The following is a 14814-nucleotide window of genomic DNA, read 5'->3' as shown; positions in this document are numbered from 1 at the left end:
TGTAAACTACCTAATATTATTTAATAATTCTGGTTACAATAGGTGAGCTCTGCTGCTTATAAATAAAGAACTATAATATAATTATTCTCGTTTTACATATAAGAAAGATTAAAATGGCTAAGTACTTTACTGATAACAGGAACATGCTCCTTAAATTTCAAAGCTTTTTTGCTTATTTTATAATGTACTAATTATACGATTACTTAAATAGTACAGGAAAGCAACTGAAACAAATTTATCATCACTAAGCTAAAAAAGGAGCTGGTAAACTATGGCCCATGGGCCAAATCCAACATGCTTTTACATGGCCCACAGGCTAACAATAGTTTTTTACATTTTTAAATGGCTGGGACAGGAAAGAACATGACAAGCATATGAACTTCAATTTCAGTGTATAATAAAATTTTATTGGAACATAGCCATGCCTATTCATTTACATTCTGTCTATGGCTGGTTCCCATTTCAACAGCAGACTTGAGTAGTTGACTAAAATAGTCACTCTCTGACTCTTTACAGGAAGCATGTTGACCTCTGCTCTAAAATTCCTCTAATATGTTATAACTGAGGAAATGCCAATGTAAATAAGTCTTAAAGCAGGCAAATATATATTTGTATCATCCCAGATTATATAATTTGAGATGACAAATGTAGCACACAATTCACCTAATAATTAAAGCTAAACTAGAAGGCCCCATTTTTTATCTTGCCTATCTGATTCCATAGCAAGGGTAGCAAACTAGAAGTTAGTGTCAAAAGGGGCTGTTTTCAGAACAATCAGGATGATGCTAAGCAAGAGCCAAATGCACCCCTAATTATTCACCTTCCTCAGAAACTGAAAAGGTCAATAGTAAGGGAAATTTTTTTAAAAATTAAATAACTGACCCTGAGTTTTAAAGGGATGTATGACAGAACAGTATTCAAGAACACAGAAGAGGGGCAAACAGTAGAGTGTCAAAAGGGTTGACATTTTAGCAGAGAATAAAGAATTCCTTAAAACTAAACAAAATGAGCCAAAAAAAAAAAAAAAACAGAAATTCACTGACAAATGACTAAAATGTGCAGCTGATGAGAAATGCTCACAGTAGGATGGCTGCCATTATGCATGCCAAAATCCAGAGACCAAAAATTACCAGATCATTAAAACTGAAAATTGACCAGTTTTATATCCTTTCCTCCTCTTTCAGCAACTACAGATTGAGTTACCTAGCAAAACAAAAAACCTCTTTAAAGCACTGTCTTTCCCTGTCACGTAGTTTAATGTAGAATTTTTCTTCCCATTTGTTGGTAGTATCCCCAGCTCTACCTGACTATCCCCAGCCCCCAAAATGACCTTCTGTGTACAAAAACATGCCCTATAAGCCTTTGTCCAAGTAGCAAGCAGTTGAAAAGGCAACTAAGAGAAAGCAATTATCTAAGGACACTCTGACATAATCACAGTTAAGGTAGGCTGGGAATGGAGCAGAAGAAGATATTAATAAGGAAAAATAGTCCCAAAGTTTTTCTTCATTTTTACCTTCATTTAAAAAATAAGAGACAAATTGAAACAATTTGTCACAATCTGAGGTCTGATCTTACTACACTGGAATATGAGTTGGTTATTCAGAACTTAAAACATATCTTCTCCTGAAAATAAGGTTATATGTGATACACTTGGCGTGTAAGCTAATAATAATAATGAATCAAAAAACTCTGCAGAATCACAGAATCAGAAGACACTTTAAAGATCATGTTTAGCACCTTTATTTTGCAGATAATGCAGCTGTGGTGATGAGAAAGCTGCACAGGGTCACAGTGGTATACAAATCAAAACCAGGAAGAAAGCCAAATCTATGACTCTCAAAAGCCACACATTTTTCAAATTGAACCACCTCTACTTATGAAGTATTTTTAAAGTATATATCGCAGTATAGCTTAGCTTTACCAGTATCAGATGCAATATTAAAAAAGAGTTGCATTTGATTGTTAGTGATGGTTTACATAATAAAATAGTAAATAGGGTGAGTGTGAAACCAGCTGCACCACGAACACTTGCAGAACATTCCTTGTCTCAGCTACTGCAAAATCTCAGAATAATTTTCCACCACCCAAAGCTAAAAGTTTTCCCATTAGAGACTGTACTCTTTTGTCCTAAATACTGCTAAATACAATTTGTTCCAAGTTTATTCAAATGGATAACAGTGTGAGGGAATTTGAGGAATAAATCAAATACGATTATAGCAAATTAAAAGTTTGTTAGATTTATTCAGTTGGCCTGGCTGTGCTGAAAAACTTCTTCTAAAGATGCTCCCAGCTATCACCCTTCTTTTTCACTATACAGGACACTTTTTCTCTTTTTTAAAAAGGTTAGTCAAGTGAAGCAGTGGGAGTGGGGAAAAAACAAATCTGTGACTGATTGTCATCACTTAAATTGTAAATACCACTACACTGGGGCTAACCTGCAGGACCCTTCTTTTAAATTGCTACATTCACTCTGGATTATGCATTTTACTTTTCCCTTAGACCACTATCCCTTCTCTCTTTGGTTTCACTAGAGCCAAGAACTTGACTAATTCAAGTCCCACCCTATTCTCAGCTTTTGCTGCTGTATCTATATTTCCCTTCCTCACCTACTCATGTAATGTTGGTTCTATACAGTTCTTCTTTATTTTCTACATAGATATCTCTAGCCATCATTCTTAGAGCTGCCTCAGAGTTTGAGATCCCATTTACTTTGCTCTTGATTAGCCCTAATTGAATTATTATTGTTTCCACCTCCTTCTGGCTCTTTCTCAATTTTCCACACAGCTTTCCTGAAAGCCTGTTTAGATCTTCACAATTTCCTTTCACATTCCTACCCAGCTGATGCTACCCAACAGAATCACAGTACTTGAAGACTGGCTTGTAACCAAGACATGTATCATTATTGCCTTTTATGGGCTCAAGAAAAAAATTAACTGACCTACCCATATGGTAAGGACAAGATTTGTAGTATACAGTAATTCTTCACCAACCAAGAATTCATGTTACCTAAAATTACATCAACCTTTGTTTCAAAAGTAATTTGGAGAAGTAGACAAAAATTAAATTAAATTAAAACATTAAAACTAATGCATAATACAAATAAGAACAGAAAAACATATGAAAGCAGGAAGCTAGTGCACAAAAACACTTGTTAAAATTTTAACCTATTCCACAGAAGACATACAAATCAATAAACACATGAAAAGATGCTCCACATCATTAGGCATTATTAGGAAATACAAAACAAAACCACAATGAGGTACCACCTCACATCCATTAGAATGGCATTTATTTTTAAAATAAATAAATAAACCTGTCATCAAAAGACACAATCAATAGAGTAAAAAGGTAACCTACAGAATGGGAGAAAATATTTGCAAATCATGTATTTGCTAAGGGGTGAATACCCAGAATATATAAAGGACTCCTGAAACTCAACAGCAGCAAAACAAATAACCTGATTTAAACATGGGCAAAGAATTTGATTAAACATTTCTCCAAAGAAAATGTAAGAATGACCAACAAGCATATGAAAAAATGCTCAGCATCAGTAATCATTAGGAATATGCAAATCCAACACAATGAGATATCAACTCACACCCATTAGGGTGTCTACTATTAAAAAAATGTTAGCAAGGATATGAAAAACTGGAACCTTTGTACACTGCTGGTGGTAATGTAAAATAATGCAGCTGCTATGGAAAAAAGTAAGGCAGTTCCTCAAAAATTTACAAATAAAATGACCATATGATCCAGCAATCCCACTCCTGGGTATATACTCAAAAGAATTGAAATCAGGGTCTCAAAGAGATATTTGTACATGTTCACAGCAGCAGTATTCACAATAGCCAATAATGGCATTATTCACAATGCTGTCCAAGTGTCCACTAACGGATGAATAAACAAAATGTGCTGAATACATACAATGGAATATTATTCAACCTTAAAAAGGAAGGAAATTCTGACATATACTACGACACAGATGAATCTTGAGGACAGTATACTAGGCGAAAGAAGCTAGTCACAAAAAGATAAATGCTGTATAATACCACTTTTATGAGGTATTTAGAACAGTCAAGTTCATAAAAACAGAAACTACAAGGGTTCTAGCCAAGGGCTGAAAAAAGGGGAAAATAGGCAATTCCTTAATGGATATAGAAAGTTTCAGTTTTACACAATGAAAAAAAATTCTGGAGACTGGTTGCACAACAATGTGACCAAACACTGCTGAACCGTATACTAAAAAATGGCTAAGATGATGAATTGTGTGTTATGTGTATTTTACCAGTAAAAATTTTAAAGTAAAAAAAAAAAAAATCCAAAAAACAAAATTAACAACTGTGGGTGAGGATGTAGATAAATTGGAACCCTTGTGCATGGGGAATGTAAAATGGCACAATCACTGTAAAACAATATGGCTGTTTCTCAAAGTCGTAAACAGAATTGCCATTTGATCCAGCAATCCTGAGTATACACTCAAAAGAACTGAGAGCAAAGATTCAGTTATTTCTACACCAATGTTTGTAAAAGCATTATTCACAATAAACAAAAAACAAAGACAACCCAACAAATGAACAGATAAATAGAAATGGAATATTATCCAGCCATAAAAAGAAATGAAATTCTGATACATGCTACAACAGGTATAATGAACCCTGATAACATGCTAAGTGAAGTATGCCAGATGCAAAAGGATAAGCATCCTACGATTCCACTTATAGATGGTAACTAGAATAGGCAAATTCTTACGGAGACAATTGAATAAAGGTTACCAGGTGCTGGGGGGAAGGGAAATGAAGAGTTATTATTGGCTGAGCGAGATGGCTCATGGCTCTAATCCTAGCACTTTGGGAGGCCGAGGTGGGTGGATCGTTTGAGCTCAGGAGTTCGAGACTAACCTGAGCAATATAAAGAAATTAATTGGCCAACTAAAAATATATAGAAAAAATTAGCCGGGCATGGTAGCCCATGCCTGTAATCCCAGCTACTCGGGAGGCTGAGGCAGAGGATTGCTTGAGCCCAGGAGTTTGCGGTTGCTGTGAGCTAGGCTGACGCCACTGCACTCTAGTCCAGGCAACAGAGTGAGACTCTGTCTAAAAAAAAGAGTTATTATTTAATGAGGACAGATTTTGTTTGGGATGATAAAAAGTTAGATATGGATAATGCTGAGGGCTATACCACATTGTGAATGTACTTAATGCCACTGAATTATACATTTAAAAAGAGTTAAAATGTTGTGTTCCATATATCTTATCCCCTCCACATATATACATAAGTCCAGCTTTCTATCAGAAAATTTTAAAAAATTAAAAATAAAGAACTCAAAACTGGTAAGATTCAAAGATTCACAGCCACAAGAAAAACAACTGCACAATTCCTGTCCCTGACACCAGAAGGACATTGCCATTGGAAGTCTTCATGAAAGGACATCATTAAATAATAAATAGCACATTAAATAAAATAAAATTCTAGCCCAACAGGCCCTTAATACACAAAGAATGTATCTTATTACAGCGCTCACCGGCCGCAAAACCTTGCCCACAGCTGGCACTCATAGTCCACAGGATAGTTTGTGCTGTGCATTGAAGACAATCCATTTTGTTCTTGTGTGATGAGGAAAGCTTTAAAGCACTGAAAGCTTGGTTTACTTTACAGGCAGCTTTACTTGTAATGTAAATCAGAATATAGCTACAGGCCCACAGTTCCCAACTGAGCCATCACAGACACAAACTCACAAGGGGACCCACAGGAATAAAAAAAAACTATAGACATCTCACCAAAAACAATGCAAGGCAGAATATAATGGAAAGACTTTAAAGTGCTCAAGTAAAAAGGTGACAACACATAATTCTATACCCAGCGAAAATAACATTCAAAAATGAAACAAAGACTTTACCAGACAAACTAAATCTTACAGAATTCCTCAGCAAGGAACCTAACTAAAAGAAATGTTAAAGGAAGTCTTTCAGTAGAAAGAAAACAACACATTTGGGTAGGAACTTTAATCTACCTAAACGAATATAGAGTGCCAGCACTGTTAAATGTGCATGCAAATATAAAAGACTTTCATTTTTTAAATTTCTCTAAATGGTTATTGGCTGTTTAAAGTAAAAACAATATACCTGGTGCTTATAACATCTGCATAAATAAAATGTACAGCAAAACCAGTACCAAAAAGGGAGAGAAATATATGTATACTATAAGAGTCTAACACTATATGTGAAATGCTATAATTTTACTTGAACATAGACTATAAAAAGCATGCAAAAATTAAATTCTAGGGTAGTCACTAAATTAAAAAAATAAACAAAGAGGTATGGCTAATAAGCCAATAGTAGAAATAAAATGAAGTGCTAAAAGTTACTAAATCAACAAGGCAGGAAAAAGAAAGAGACAAATAGAAGACAAATACCAAGATGGTATAAATTTAACCACATTAGAAATTACATTATATGTAAATTATCTAAGTCTCATAAAAAAAGGGATTGCCAGCCAAGACTAAAAAAAAAAAAATCCTAAGCATGCTGTGGCTTGGGAAAAAAAAAAAAAAAAATCCAACCATATGCTGTTTAAAAGAATCCTACATTAACTATGAAAACAGATTAAAAGTAAAAGAATGGAAAATATAAATCATGCAAAAAGTAGACATAAGAAAGCTATAGGTGTAAATTGATTACATTAATACTGAACAAGGTACTTTAAGAGAAGGAAAAAGAAAAACATTTAATAATGATAAAGTGGTTAATCCATCTCAACAACAAAAGAATCCTCAATGTGTGCACTTAACAACTTAACTTGGAAATACATGATATGCAAAGAGAAACAGATAAATCACATTTAGAGTTGAAGATTAAAACTCCTCCCTCTGTAAACAATAAAAATAAACATAAAAATCAATAATACTAAAGATCTGAACACTTGACTAACTTGACTCAAATTGATGTTTACGGAAAACACCATCTAATAAAAACAGAATACAAAATCTAAGTGAAAATAGAACATTAACAAAATAGATCACATGCACTGCTTTAAAACAGATATAAAGTTAAAAGATTATTTAGAGTATTTTCTCTGACCACAAAGGAAAGACTTGTACAAAGTTTCAAATATTTGAAATTAGATAAACATACTCCTAAAATAAATATAGGATCAAAGAAGAAATCACAAGGAAAATTAGAAATCATTTTGAATTACATGAAAATGAAAAAAGCCTATAAAAACTGTGGAATGCAGCTAAAGCAGCACTTAAAAGAAAATTAATGGTTCCAAATGCTCTATATTACCAAAAATCCGAGATTGGCTATCACTGATCTATTAGTAAGTTTAAGAAACTAGAAAAAGAGCAGCAAATTAAACTCAATAATTAGAAAGAAAGAAAAGACTAAAATCAATACAACAGTAAACAAACACATAATAGAGAAAAAGCAGTGAAACAAGTGTCTTTTAACCAAATCAATAAAATTGATATACCTCTCCCTAAACTGATCAAAAACATCATACATCACTAATTATGACGAAAGAAAAAAGATAACATAAACACAGATCCCATAGTCATTAAAATAATACGGATATTGAGCTAAAAAGTTATATAATTATATGATATAAAAATCCTTTGAAAGATATGAATTATCAAAAATGACTCAAGAAGGGGTTAAAAAAATCTACATCGTCCTATATCTATAGAAGAAATTTAATTTGTTAAAATTCTTTCCACAAAGAAAACTCCAGGACCAGATTGCTTTTCTGATGAATTGTATCAAACTTAACAAGAAAGAATAGCAAACCTACTCAAATTCTCCAAAAAACAGAAAAGGTAAGAGCACTTCTCAACTTATTTTCTGAAAATTACATTATCTTAATACCAAAATCAAAGACAGTTGCAAACAAACAAACAAAAAAAAAACCCAAAAACTATAAATCAATGTCCCCCGTGAACATAGATAGAAAAAATTCTTAATAAAATACTAGAAAACCAAATCAACAACTTATGAGGAAGACAGTACATCACAATTCTGGAATGCAACCAAGGACAATATAACCTTTGAAAATGAGTAAATGTAATCTACCATATTAAAAATAAAGGAAGGCCAGGCTCACCAGTGTAATCCTAGCACTTTGGGAGGCAGGAGGATCACTTATGGTCAGGACTTCCATACCAGCCTAGGCAACATAACAAGACCCCATCTCTACAAAAAAATTTTTTTTAATTAGCTGGGTGTGGTGGCATGCACCTGTAGTCCTAGCTACCAGGGAGGCTGAGGCAGGAGGATCCTTGAACCCAGGGAGTTTTAAATTATGACTGTGCCACTGCACTCCAGCCTGGGTGACAGAGCGAGACCCTGTCTCAACCAACCAACCAAATAAATAAATGTGATCATCTCAGTAGATGCAGCAAAAACCTGACAGAATTCAGTGAATGAAAATTCTCAGCACACTAGGAACAGACTAAAACATCCTCAATTAGATAAAAAGCATCTATGAAAAACCTATAACTACATCATATTAGATGGCGAAAAAATGTTTTGCCCCTAAGCTTGGGAACAAGGCAAGAATGTCCTGCATCACCACATGTATGCAATGTTGTACTGGATTCCCTAGACAGCTGAAATAAAGCAAGAAACAATGGGCATACAGAGTAGAAGAAATAAATTATCTTTGTCTATAGATAATATGAACATGTACACAGATGACTGTAAATAAGTTATCTGCCAAAAGAAAATCTGATCTTTGACAAAGATACTAAGGATCTGCAAAAGGGGAAAGGATAATTTTTTTCAACAAATGGTTCTGAAACCACTGGATAGTCACACAGAAAAAAAAAATGAACTTCAACCTTTCCTTATACCATCCACAAAAATTAAATGATTTTTATTTAATTTTTGATCACAGATCTAAATGTAAAAGCTAAAACTCTAACAAAACCTCTAAAAAGAAACAGGACAAGTTTTCTTAAGGCACAAAAAGCAAAAATCAAAGATAGACTAATGGCCAATAAGCATATGAAAAACTGCTCAAAATCTCTAATCATCAGGGAAATACAAATCAAAACCTCACTCCATTGAGAATGGCTTTTATCAACAAGTTCCAAAACAACAGATGCTTGGAATGGATGCAGAAAGGGAACACTTACACGTGTTGATGGGACTGCAAACTAGTACAACCACTATGGAAAGTAGTAAGATACCTCAAAGAACTGAGAGTAGACTTACCATTTGATCCAGCAATCCCACTTCTGAGTATTTACTCAAAGGCAAAAAAGACATTTTATAAAAAAGACACTTGCACTAGAATGTTTATAGCAGCACAATTCATAATCGGAAAGATATGGAAATAACCCAAGTGCCCATCAATACATTAATAAGATGTGGCATCATGGAGTACTACTCAGCCATAAAAAAAAAATGGTGAACTAATACCTTTTATAACAACCTGGATGGAACTGGAGACCATCCTTTTAAGCAAAGTATCACAAGAATGGAAAAACAAAAACCACATGAACTCACTACTAAATTGGAACTAACAGATCAACACTTGTGTACATATGGTAGTAAAATTCAACACAAAACAAGCTGGTGAGAAGAAGGAGGAGAAGATAGGTGAATTCACACCTAACGGGTACAATGCACACTATCTGGGTAATGGACACACTTACAATTTTCACTCAATCTGGAGAAAAGCAATTCATGTAGCCAAAACATTTGTACCCCCATAATATTCTAAAATTTTAAAAATTCTAAAAATTTTTAAAAATTTTTTAATTATAAAAATCTGGACTTCATCAAAATTTAAAATTTCTGCTCTACAAAAAAAAAAGAGAATAAAAAGAAATGGAAAAACAAGCCATATACCAAAAAAAAAATCTATGTAATTTTGACAAGACGTGTAGCCAGTTATAAAGAAAGTTGCAGTTACATGAAGACATACAATCCAAATTTTTAAATGAGGAAAATATTTGAACAGTTCACAAAAGATACATAAATGTCACCAAGGAAATAAAAATTAAATCACAAGGAGATACTACTACACACTAGAATATAGCTCAAAGCTGGAAAGAACAGCTAACACTGGTGGCACATGCCTGTAATCATAGCACCCTGGGAGGTGGCAGGAGGAGGATTGCTTGAGGACAGCAATTTGAGACCAGTCTAAGCAAGAATGAGACCCCATCTCTATGAAAGAAACAGAAAAATTAGTCATCGTGGCACTCACCTGTAGTCCCAGCTACTTGGGAGGCTGAGGCAAGAGGATCGCTTGAGCCCAGGAGTTTGATGTTGCAGTGAGCTACAATGATGCCACTGTACTCTAGAGCCCAGTCAAAGGAAATAGACTCTGTCTCAAAAAAAAAAAAAAAAAAAAAAAACTGGAAATAACACAAATGTCCATCAATCACAATGGACAAAAAAAAATGTGGTGCATCCATACAACGAAATGGTAACTCAGAAATAAAAATGAACTAACTATTGCTACAGGCAATAAAGAGAGAGAGGGAAGGAGGCAGGGACGGAGGAAAGAAAAAGGGAAAGAAGCCAACCACAAAATACATAGCGTAATTACTTTCTATTCCTGCTATAACAAATTACCACAATCTTAGCTTAAAATGACACAGATTTATTATTGTATAGTTCTGTGAGTTAGAAGTGTGACACAGGTCACACTGGGCTAAGTTAAGGTGTAAAGAGGTCTCGATAATCATTAGCATTCATAAAGCCTCAATGTAGAGATATCCTGTCTAGACTTTTAGATCTCCTATTATGAAATGTAAAAAGAACAAGAAGAATTTTTTTTTTAATTCCTGTAGTGACAAAGATGTTTTTTACATATGTGGCATTCATTTGGATTTTCTCAATGGGCAAAAAGGAGAAATCAGTTCCTATCATGGGTTTAAAATGCTGAGCCTGATTCCTGCTGTTGAGAAAAGTAAATAGCTCACTTCCAATTCTAAATGAACTAGCTTCTTGAAATTATATCAATTCTCTAATGCTAAAAAGATTACTTCAAAAATGGTAACTAAATTACCACTTATAGCACCATTTGGAGTATATATTTTGTAAAATAAGGGCTCTCTACTTTAAAATAGATCATGTTCAAGGCTGTTATGAGAATTGCATGATTTATTTAAAAAATACTATATAAAAGTCAATATATATAATTTATACAAATATAAATGACAAATCTGATCAAAATAACTACTTGAAAACACCTAGACATAAAATTCTGATCACATTTTCAGCACCATGAGTTTATACCATGCTCTCTTCTTTTTTAAAATAAGTATTTAAGCACCCCTTTCAAGCACTAAAGATATGCCAGTCCTCAAAAATGTAGTGGGATGGGGGGAGGGGGGAAATGGGCATTTATTGAAACCTTAAAATCTGTACCCCCATAATATGCCAAAATAAAAAAAAAAAAGAAAGAAAAGGAAAAAAAAAAAAAGAAAAAAAAATGTAGTGGGAAAGGGAAAAAAGTCACCAAATAAACAATTACAATCAGTGCTCAGTATTAAGAAATATCAACTCGTATGAGACCAAGAAAGTACTCTCCAAGCAAGTAAGAAGTATGCTTCTGCCTCCACCTGAAGCATAGGGCCTGGCAAAGACCACTATGATGATATAAATTTTTAAGACAAGTCATGCTGACCTGAGTTTCAATTCGCTATTTATACACCTTCATAAGGACTCCACATTTTTGTTTGTGGTGGTAAAAGTAAGCATGTTTATCTGATTAAAATTTTGTAAAGCTTTATCAATAAGTCAAAGTTTTTGATACCACCACTTTAATGTATCTAATCTCATAGTTTAAATCTAGTTTAATTTCATAATATAAAGTAGTGGCTAACAGCATGGCTAGAGAGCCAGATTTGCATGTGACCCTGAGTAAATTACTGAGAAAGAAGGGGGAAAATGAGGAAGGGAACAAAATAAGAGTGCTTTCTCCAGGAGCTTAAACAAGTAATATGTAAATTTAAGAGTTGCTGGAAGCCCTTTTTGCTGCTTTGTGGACCATATACCTAGAAGTATACAGTTGGTAAAGTGATATAAAGAAAAATAATGTCCAGAACAGTCTCCACCGAGCCCCTAGTTCCCATTCTGTTTCCAATTCCAGGATGTATACGTGCACCACGTTTCATGAGATATTTTTCAGTAAATTCTCCTTTTCATCTATCTCTCAATTATGTTTTGCTATTTAAAATGCAGAGTACTAAAACATAAAACATATTTAAAGACCTAAAACATTCTCTAGAAATGTAAAATAACAAGTTTTAAATGTACCTACTAAGTACTAAACATGCATAGCCAGTTGAACAACAATCTTACACAGATAAATGTACACAGATTGTGTAGATTGTTTTTTGTTTGAAAATTTCATAAATGCTTAACAGCATAATATTCCATTTCTGTAGTATTCTAAGTTATGTTTTCCTGTTTTTCTGATGGTTTTGCCTATTTTCTTAGATAACCCCTGTGCTGATTCTTGCCTTCATCACTTTTTATGTGGTTGTTTTAGCAACTCTATGGGTCCTTTAAGTTTTTTTGACCCCAAAACCCTGACTGAAAAAAAGATTTTTACAAGCAATAGGCAAACAGATTATTTCCCACACATACCTCACATTTTTATGTACCTTGTGAGCCATTTCGGTTAATGCCATTTTTCAATTAATGACATACAAGTAAAAGATTTTGAACTCAGCAATAAGCATATAAAACCCACGTAAAAGGTAAAATTATAAAATGACCATCAGCACCAGACTGATTCCCCCCAAGCACTGGTCAAGGCTGTGAATGTTTAGAAGTAAACAGTTCCGCTACATATATGGGAGGAGGGGTATTCTTTCTTCTCTGAACTAAGCTTTACACATACACACACACACAGGTGCGCACATGCACTCGCGCGCATGCGCGCGCACACACACGCACACACACACACACACACACACACACACACACACACACACACACACAGTGTAAAATTTGGATTCAGTCAAAAGACAGTAGTTAAGGACCTAGAGGCTACATCTGGCCTTAAGGCTGCAGGTTCCCCATCCCTGCTGGCTGGCTATACTATATAACCTAGGTGTCACTCTATGATGTATGCACAACAACAAATCCTCAGAAATTGTCCCCATCATTAAGCAGCACATGGCTGTGTATATACATACACACACACATACATACAAACACATTCATACACATGACAGTTACTGAACAGAATATTTGCATTTCTTATAAACCAGGGTAATAATACTTCAAACAGACCAATCTGTAAAAAAAAATACATTGCTTTGATTTCACACTGTATTCATTAGTTGTAAGATATACAATCTGAAGCAAGATACAACTGAAATCAGAATTCATCTTATAATTAGTGTTGGTCAACTAGCATCAAATCAAATTTGTCATTGCCTGAAAATATGCAACTAGCAACAATAATTGCAGAATGGCAATTTGTAACTTCATAGGAAAACTCTGAAACAACAATGGCCCACCAAATAGTTAATGGGAAGGGAAACAGGAGGTAGAGAATCAGAGAAGTTTACCAAGATTCCTAATGCTAAAGTAAAAAAACAAATAGGCTAGTTCTACAATTGCAAAGTTGACACCAATGGCTTTTAGTTTTTTTCTGGATTCTTTTTTTTTTTATTTCGGCATATTATGGGGGTACAGATTTTAAGGTTTCAATAAATGCCCTTTACCCCCCTCCCCCAAGTCTGAGTTTCCAGCATGACCATCTCCCAGATGGTGCACATCTCACTCATTATGTATGTATATACCCGCCCCCTCCCCTCTCCCACATCCCCAATACCCTATTACTGTAGTACCTATGTGTCCACTTAAGTGCTGCTCAGTTAATACCAGTTTACTGGTGAGTATATGTGGTGTGCTTGTTTTTTCCATTCTTGGGATACTTCACTTAGTAGTATGGGTTCCAGCTCTAACCAGGAAAATATAAGATGTGCTATATCACCGTTGCTCTTAAAGCTGAATAGTACTCCATGGTATACGTATACCATATTTTATTAATCCATTCTTGGATTGATGGGCACTTGGGCTGTTTCCACAGCCTTGCAATTATGAATTGTGCTGCTATAAACATTCGAGTGCAGGTGTCCTTTTTGTAGAGTGTCACTGGATCTTTTGGGTAGATTCTTTTAAGAAATGCCCCCTCCAATACTCTTCATGGCACATGTATCAATGAAGAAACTACACTGATAAGTCAAAAAGTGGTTCCGGCAAATCCCAAATGTGAAAACTGTGGGGGACTACTTTAACCAATTTATTTCACTTATATTTTCCCTCTCACATAATGTAGTCTAAAAAAAAAAATAAATCTAAAAGTATAAGATAATTATGGTGATAAGAAAAAAGTCAGTGTAATTAGCAGCATTTTTCTTATTTTATCAGGGTACACAAAACATTTTATATTTGATGGAACATTAGATTCATTAAAATACTATAATCATGAAATGGTGAAAACTTTTCAAAAGTATAGTACAAAATTCAGAGGCAGTTTAGAAAGAATGACAATTTGACCAAAATTTTTATTTAAAGTCTGCTTACTATGATTTTTGCCAATCAAAAGTAAAAGCCATAGAAATAGATTTAAAAAAAATTTTTTTTTTTGCAAACTTGTATCACAATGGGCTAATTTCTCTAATCTATAAAAACTCCTACAATCATTCTAAGATCCATCACCTAATTAAGAATCTTATATCAAGAACAAGCACTAGCCAGGCATGGTGGCTCACACGCTTCTAAATCCTAGCACTCTGGGAGGCCGAGGAGGGAGGATTCTTTGAGCTCAGGAGTTCGAGACCAG

The 14814-nt window shown here is 34.3% G+C and overlaps 1 protein-coding gene across 13 annotated transcripts in view; it reads right to left on the bottom strand.

The window, feature by feature from the left end:
* Positions 1-14814, bottom strand: part of TBL1XR1 (TBL1X/Y related 1) — a 162696-nt gene that overhangs the window by 117310 nt on the left and 30572 nt on the right. Inside the window, exon 1 of one of the 13 annotated variants that reach the window (XM_076003753.1) lies at positions 10210-10329. The exons of the other annotated variants lie outside the window; for them this stretch is intronic. The gene's annotated coding sequence lies outside the window, so the exon portion shown is untranslated. Of the gene's footprint in view, positions 1-10209; positions 10330-14814 lie in introns of those variants that run through there. 13 annotated transcript variants of the gene reach the window in all.

The sequence above is a fragment of the Microcebus murinus genome, chromosome 1, assembly GCF_040939455.1.
Source record: "Microcebus murinus isolate Inina chromosome 1, M.murinus_Inina_mat1.0, whole genome shotgun sequence".
NCBI classification, from domain to species: domain Eukaryota; kingdom Metazoa; phylum Chordata; class Mammalia; order Primates; family Cheirogaleidae; genus Microcebus; species Microcebus murinus.
The sequence above is the reverse complement of the archived record's forward strand: the minus strand, read 5'-3'. Positions and strand labels throughout refer to the sequence as shown.